The sequence below is a fragment of the Oryzias latipes genome, chromosome 18, assembly GCF_053564925.1.
Source record: "Oryzias latipes strain Hd-rR chromosome 18, Olatipes_Hd-rR_3.1".
NCBI classification, from domain to species: domain Eukaryota; kingdom Metazoa; phylum Chordata; class Actinopteri; order Beloniformes; family Adrianichthyidae; genus Oryzias; species Oryzias latipes.
In genome coordinates this window covers 4,493,129-4,501,275 of record NC_136254.1, presented here as the reverse complement: position 1 = coordinate 4,501,275, position 8,147 = coordinate 4,493,129, and the positions used below count along the sequence as shown (strand labels likewise).

Genomic DNA, 8,147 nt, shown 5'->3' with positions numbered 1-8,147 from the left:
CAGTACAGTTCAGCCATTTCTTCAGCTAATTCAGCTTTCATTCAGCACTACAGCATTCAACCCTGCATTTTCTTCTGGAAATGCAGCTCCTTCTAGTTATTATTATTATAGTATCTTCCGCCGTTTTTTGGCGTTTAACTACTTCTACAATTTTTAACCTATTTTAACCATTCTACTTTTAAAATGTTCATCTCTTTCATCTTATTTCTGCTATGACTTTTGGTTTTTCAAATCCTTTTACTTTTTAAGATATTCCAGGTTTTCCGGGAATTTTTGCTCCATTGAAATACATGGAGAATTTTTCGTTCAGAAGTTCACAGTTAAACTCCTTCTACAATTTTTCACCTATTTTAACCATTCAACTATTACAATGTTCAGCTCTTTCATCTTATTCCAGCTATGACATTTTGTCCTTCAAATCCTTGAACTTTTCCAGATAGTCCCGGTTATTCCCAGATTTTCCAATCTTTTTGCTCCATTGGCCACACCTTTGCTTCTTTAAACAATTGTAACTTTAACATTCTTTTGGCTAGAGACACCGTTCAAATATTGAAATGTTCACAAGGTTTTGGACTTCAACATAAGGTTCAAAATTATTATGGGATGGCAACACCACCTACAGTTTGGCGGCCATTTTGTGCCAAAATGTGAGGCAATTTTAAACTTCTTCAAACTTTCACGTATTTTATTCCTTCTACTATTACAATGTTCAACCCTTTCAGCTTATTCCTTTCAGCTACGACTTTTAGTCTTTCAAATCTTTGAACTTTTCAAGATATTCCAAGATTTTCCAGGATTTTCCAAGATTTTTGCTTCATTTAAATACATGGAGAATCCTTGAAAACCTTTGTTGCTTTCAAGCATTATAACTTTAACAAGCTTTCAGCTAGAGGCACCGTTCAAACATTGAAATGCTCACAAGGCTTTGGACTTCAACATACGTTTTGAAATTATTATGGGATGGCAACACAACCTACTGTTTGGTGGGCATTTTTTGACAAAATCTGAAGCAAATGTTGCAATAAACTTCATCCATGGCTGGAACTGAACATATTGAAATTCACTGGATCTGGACATATAAGGAATGTGGGCGTGGTTAGCAAAAAAACTTCGTTGCTAAGGACGTCCAAAGGTTTACTTTTTCCGATTTGTTTGAAACTGACGTCGATTTGTTCGTCATCCCCAGGCGACCGAAACATAAAATGGTTGCTATGGAGATAAAATCAATAGGAAAGCCGCCATTTTGGAAAAAGTGGATTTTCTGTCAACTTAGAACATGTAGCTTTTAACAATATGATACTCTCAAACAAAGTGTTTTTTTGAGTCAGTTGATGATGCTGATTCCAATGCTAGCACTTTTAACCATTTTAGCAACATCCTCAAATTTTCAACAGTCCAGTCATTTTTGTATCAACTTAAGCTTTCATGCTTAACTCCTTCTACATTTTTTGACCTATTTTAGCCATTCTACTATTACAATGTTCAACTTTTTCAACTTTTTCCTGCTATGATTTTTTTTTTAAATCTTTTAACTTTTAAAGATATTCCGGGATTTCCCAGGATTTTTGCTTCATTAAAATACATAGGAAATCTTTTTTTTAACTTCTTTCACAGTTTTTTACCTACTTTAACCATTTTACTTTTAAAATGTTGAGCTCTTTCAGCTCTGTTCAGCCATTTCTTCAGCAAATTCAGCTTTCATTCAGCATTATAGCATTCAACCCTGCATTTTCTTCTGGAAATGCAGCTCCTTCTAGTTTACCTTTAAGTTAAGAAGTTCATCAGATAGACTCTCCTTGTTAATCAGGTCATATTCCTCTTTGTTACATTCCTTGGCTATTTTAATTTTTTCATATTCAGGACTGAACTAGACTGGTGTGTGGGCCAATCCATGGTGACCAGTGATGATAGCTTGGGGGCAGAATGAAAGGGGTTCTTCCTACCAACTTTGGGATCAAATGGGATGAGTATTAGTGATTATTTCTCCATTTGTAGCACCAACAATGCAAAAAACATGACACTTGTTGTGTATTTACACTGTTGTGTATTTAAACTTCTTACCTGGGATCAAACTATGTCTTACCATCTCTCTGGCCACAGCATCCCAAAAGTCCACTATGTCAACATTACCATCATCATAATCATCCGGGTGGCTTTGGATTTCCATCACTGTTAAACAGTATTATTATTTATTATATTAGTATATTATATCATTAACTTAGAGATGAGCATGTTTTAAATGACCATGCATAAGGGAATATAAAAGCTTAATTAACTCACCTGGCAAACTGAAGACACCTTTTTTGTGAAGATCCATTCCAACGACAGCTGGACTGTATCCACATGATACGCACGCGAACGTGTATTCATCTTTTGTGAGTGCCTCAAAGTGAAGATAGGCATGAAGTACCCTCTCCTTGTTGGGAAAGGACACCCTCTCTGTGGTCTCGATGATTTCTATGACTTTACCGACAGCCGTGTGTGTCTGAAAAAGTAACATGACAGGGCTAATGTGATTCTATTTCATATTAAACAGTTTTATTCAATTAACATTTTTCCAAGCATGCAAATAATCAGAATATATTTTCACCTGTAAAGCATTTCTTATCATGAGGCACAGGTAAAGACAAGATTACGTGGTCAGTTGTGGGTGCCATCCTCCCACTGCTGGTATTGATATATCATACCACACATGAGACATTACTTTCTGTATGTTGATACACCTAAAACAGAAACAATACACTATTGTTATTGGTTATATGCAATTTCAAATTAATTAAGACTCATGTACTGAAACACACCCAAGATGACAATGTGATGGATGGACCTGTAACAGTACTTACCTTCAACTACACCTGTGCTTGTCAGGATCCTGGCTTTTGAGGTTATGATTTGGGTATTCACACTCGACGCATTTACTTTCTGCTGGGATTAGGTAGTTTGGAAAGCTGTCCTGTGTTCTCCCATCTCTTGACTGTTCAATGAGAGCCTTGGGTAGTTCTGCTGGAAGCTTTTTGTATGTCAAAAGGTAGTTGAGCATTTTTAAAATGGACTTGTCATTTGGTGGATAACTGAATGTGCTGCTGCTTGAATCTTTGCTGGAATCCTGAGATTGGTCAGGTAACTCTGCCTCAGTACTTTCACCTTCTGAAACAACCCCCCATTTGTGACAGAGGTGCCTTTTTGCAATGGCTTTATGGTTTCAGGACTGTCTTGCTTTAGAGCATGAACAATGCCAGTTTTGTTTTGTCATATGCAACAATCACCCCAATCTACCATAATATGGGATTTTTGGGTCAAAGACAGAGATATGAATTTTTGATGGTGGACCACCCACAGTCAACTGCACCGAAAGGGGCACACCCTCAGCATCTGCCTTTTTGTTTTTTTTACAGTGCAACAGACTGGCCTTCCACTCTTCCCCAAACCACTTCTGCTCTACCATGCTTTCCAATGTCTCCTCAGATAGAGGGACATGTTGGTTGTCAGCTCGTGGGCAGTACTGTAAAGATCTGACATGGTGGCACTCACAGGATAGCATTCTGTGGGCAAAGTCCCTATTGAGCTGGCACTGGTCAACCTCACACACAATTTTATGACTCACCCCCCAGGGTTTCTTCACATGTACAGGCTTTGATAGACCACAGAATGATTTCTCAACAGCAAACACCATTTTTTACATCCACACATTGGATAAAAATCTTTCTTGGGAAACTGACTCAAAATGCTGTGTGTTTCCTCCTGCAATGCATTGTGAAGTTTTTCTTTTTTAAATCCAATTTGCAATGAGGACAAGTAATAGTTTGCATCTTACATCTTTCCTTTAATTGTTTTTGCTGCGATGGGGGCTCTGAGGGCTGTGGTGGTGCCAGAAGGTGCTGCGATGGAGTCACTGTTCTGGCCTCTGGTTTCCATCTAGGCGTTTCTTCTTGATCCCAAATGCTTTAAAAACTGTGACCTCTTGACCAATGTTGCTGGACAATAGCAACAGTGAAAGTGCGATGTACGTCGGCATCCTAAGCCACATTTGATGACTGAATTCTAAATGAGGAATGACGGGAAAATATTTACTTCTGTCTTACACTCTTCACATTCATAAGCCTAAGGACGACGCTGAAGTTGAATCAGAAACTGCGTTTAATGTATTATTTACTATCTACATTATAATTTAATCCAGGTTTGAGCACTCCAGGTCTTGTGGTTTTATAACAATTACCGGGAGCTAACTTCAACGTCCTGCAAAACGCTCAAGAATTAGATTTTAATTTTCAAAATCCAGGGCAGTACAGATAGTCCCGAACTAAAGTTTTTAGGGATTAGGGTGGGAATTCTGACACTAGATGTACCTTTGTGTTTCACGGAAGAATGGGTTTCCATGTGGAGGGCCACTGCATGCTCTGCATCCTTCTTGTAACAGCAAAAAGGAAGGACAATAGAAAACGTTTTGTTTTCTCAGCGTTGGCTTGTCACCGTCGACTAAAACCGTATCGTGTCTCTGAATACAGAAATAATGCAGGTGAAATAAAGTTCTACCGACGTTGGAAGAAACAAACAGCTTGACAGAAACTTCCAGAGGAGAGCAGCAACCTAAAACTAACTAGCTTCGTGTAAAACCTGAACCACGTAATTAGAACGGCAGGAAAAAAAAAAACTTCAAATAGCCTCATCTGCAGTGTAATGGAATAATTGTGGTGGAAAAGCGAACAATAATCACAAGAGTTTTCATTTCATTAACTTACCGTTTTTTTGTCGATGCGTTCCTCCATTTTGAAATTGTCTCTGCGCGTGGAAACAGAAGAACTGCACTGACTTCTTGTAGTTAAAATGGCAGGGGGGGGGGGGGGGGGGCAACAACCACGACGTGCATTACCATCACCTATTGTGTTGGAGTATGGGTCAAAGTGGGGGACTACCTAATAAAAAATAAATAAAATAAACCATTGCACCATTCAAATTTTCCTCCCCTCCCAAGAACTTCTTCGAACTCAGCTGTTCACCCTTTATCAACCGTACTCTATTCTCCAGCTGTCCTCTTTCTTCCTCATACAATACACAACGACAAAATGTGCTCCACTGATTCTTCCCCTTTCCTGCAATCACAACTGCACTGACAAAGGGGAATCAAATGCACAGGCTCAACGTGGGCGGGGTTAACAGGCTCAACGTGGGCGGGGTTAACATTCCACAGCGTTCCAGCATTCCACGATGTTGAGCACTTCTGCAGGCTGCAGCCAGGCTTACTCATAAATCCTGGTGAGGGCACAAAGGGTAAAAATATATAAATAAAAATAATGATTAATCAATAATAATAAAAACATTTAGTCAACAATAAGTTCTAAAGTCAACAATAGATTTACCCTAAAAAGGAAAAAACAAAGAAAAACGATAGATTTACTGATTCATGTCAGTGATCAATTTGTGTAACACAGATTGTATGGTTTCGGGTTTCAAGCAAACAGTCTTATCAAAATGTGTTTCCACAAAATGTTTTGAACATCCAGACTGTATTTCTAGTTGGTACCACAGTGATCCATCTGGGTTAGCTCTGTTGATAGCTAAGGCCCACTTTTTCATTAAGTCTGAATCCATTGGAAACCTGCAAGAAATGTTCAGTCACTGAGTCAGAAATGTATAAATCTATATTACTATAACAGCCTAGTCCTAGTATGCTGTATAGGTTTAACACAATTGTCAAGTGTATTTGTGAACTGCGTGCTCCCACACTTGTAAAGGGACAGGACTGGACCCAGGATTTCACTCTGTCCAAGTTTTTATTAGCAACAGTAGCAGCAGATATTGGCAGTTGGAGAAAAACCTTTAAACAATCAAAACAGAATAAAACAGTTCAGTATATTTAAGTCAAACATGAGGTAAACCAGGTGAAGAAATTTAGATGAAAACTAAACCAACAATTTGTGACCAAGAAAATTAAACCAACAACTCAGTTAAATTGTAGGAAACTTAAAAACAATGTATATCTTAAGTACATTATTTTACAAATAATTATATCCTTTTTCAGGCTAACAAGTATGTACCATCATCAATACAAACCTTTGCAGGACATTATAAAACAATGAATTGTTCTCTTTCCTTTAACAATCCAACAATGTGACATATTAAAAGAGGAGTCCAGCATTGAGTTTACCAGCAGCTCTTTAAAGTCCAAGTCTCACTCACTCAGTGGTTTGAGTTCAGCGTCCAAGTTGATAGAGAAGCTTCCGTCCTCCAGCTCAGATCTTACACATGGCGGTGAAACGCTGTTTGAAGTGTTCCCAGCTCACGCGCTGATTGCCTTCATTGAGTTCAGCTGGTAACGGCGCGCGTGCATCGTCCTCCGTGCTGAGCGCACGCAGGCTGCTGCGCGCTCATGTGAGAGGCGCTGCACGCTCCAGGACACAGCGAGGCTATGGAGAGATATTTCTGCCACCATGTTGCACACAAAACTTTCTAAGTTGCAAATTAAAATGATAAATATTGGCTTTTCAATTATCTTTTCTTTTACTTTTATTTTTTTTTGTTTCAAAACCTTTTTTGCATTTGCAAAACACATTTTTTCGCCTGCGTAGTGTCAAATCTCGCCTTTTTGCTATCTTTGATTTTGCTGACTTCTTTGATTTCGACTTAACGTGATAAAACTGCCACCATTGCCACCGCCAAAGAAGTTTTCGCATACGTTTTGTTTCATCTCACTTTTTTCCTATCTTTTATTTTACCGAGTTAAAGTCCAGTTTGACGTGACAAAGCCGCCATCAAACAAAATAAGACCCATTACATCAGAAAATCTCAACTAATTAAGGAATATAATTTGTGAGGTATAAAGACGACTGATTTTGAATCAATGGTTGGAGAATAAAATGGTTAAAGGACTTTATGGCTAATCCTGACTCAATATGGTTTCATATTCCCAAAAACATCTTCAATAAAGTTGGTGGATTAGATTTGTTGCTGAGATGTAACTTTAAAATTTCCAAACTTCCTATAAAGATTTCAGAATTTCACAAACAGGGACTTTTCCACTGAAAAATGATATCTAGTCACAATTTCACCCCTCAGTGCGCCCCCCTGTGGAACAACAGAGTAATTACCACAAACAGGAAGACAATGTTTCATCAGAATTGGTTTGACCACAAGATCATTTTTGTAAGTGATATTCTTGATTCAAATGGAGAAATTCTTCAGTTAAGAGACTTCAAAAGTAAATATGACATTGAATTATCAACCAAGGAATTTCAGAAAACCTGCAGAGAAATTCCAATTGCTTTAATACATTTAATAAAAAATACAATATGTTCAAATTAAACTACCAAATTTAGTTATAGGAGGAATAAAACTTAGTGAGAAAATGTGATAATAAATACCTAAACAAATCCTTTAAAGGTAAATTATACCATGACTTTAATAGAAAAGTGAAATATAAAATAACTGAGACACCTGTCACATCAACTTTGGAAATTCATAAAATGGCCAGAGGTCCCCAAAATTAAAGAAATGCAGTTCAAAATCATAAACAAGGTTTTGTGTGCAACGTGGTGGCAGAAATATCACTCCATACGAGGCAACCAACTCCGCTGATCAGAGTGACAACAATAAAGTTTACATTTATGTCAACAGCAAATTATACGTAGATCATGCAGCATGTTGATAATAGCCCTGCAGCATCATGGATGTCAACGTGTGTACTATTTAAAAAAAAAGTAAAAACGTGTACTATTAATGAAGCCCCTGCAGCATTAAAAGAAAAGAATTATAGTACCTACCTGTGAAATGTTATGCCGTCCTCCTTCGTGGACTAATTTCTCTGATTTTGGCAGTTGAAACCCGCACAATGAGGTGACATTTTGTAAAAAATGTGTTCACATGCATGCACTGCAGCAGTGACTTGACCTCACCAAGATGGCGGTGCACTACTCCCATGAGGAATCCTGTGATGTCTCCTCCAGCGATATAACTCATTGGAGCCAACACTCACGCTTGAACAGCACCAGGTGAGATCCACCCTGAAAAGGATCAGCACTGCAAAAGCAGCTGGACCGGATGCGGTGACAGGCCGCCTATTGACAAGAACTGACAAGCTGGCTGGCGTGTTCACTAACATTTTCAACCTCTCCTTACAGCTGTTCACAGTCCCCACCTGCCTCAAATCCACA

The 8,147-nt window shown here is 38.3% G+C and overlaps 1 long non-coding RNA gene across 2 annotated transcripts; it reads right to left on the bottom strand.

Annotated features, from left to right (window-relative positions):
* Nucleotides 1-1,768: 1,768 nt before the first annotated feature.
* On the bottom strand, nt 1,769-4,841 carry LOC144987247 (uncharacterized). 2 transcript variants are annotated; one of them, XR_013651120.1, is made up of 5 exons: nt 4,347-4,841; nt 2,844-3,974; nt 2,591-2,723; nt 2,281-2,485; nt 1,769-2,169 (listed from the first exon to the last, which is right to left on the bottom strand). It is a non-coding gene; the product is annotated as an uncharacterized LOC144987247 (long non-coding RNA). The 2 variants fall into 2 exon arrangements; XR_013651119.1 differs by having other exon boundaries at nt 2,844-4,841.
* Nucleotides 4,842-8,147: the final 3,306 nt, after the last annotated feature.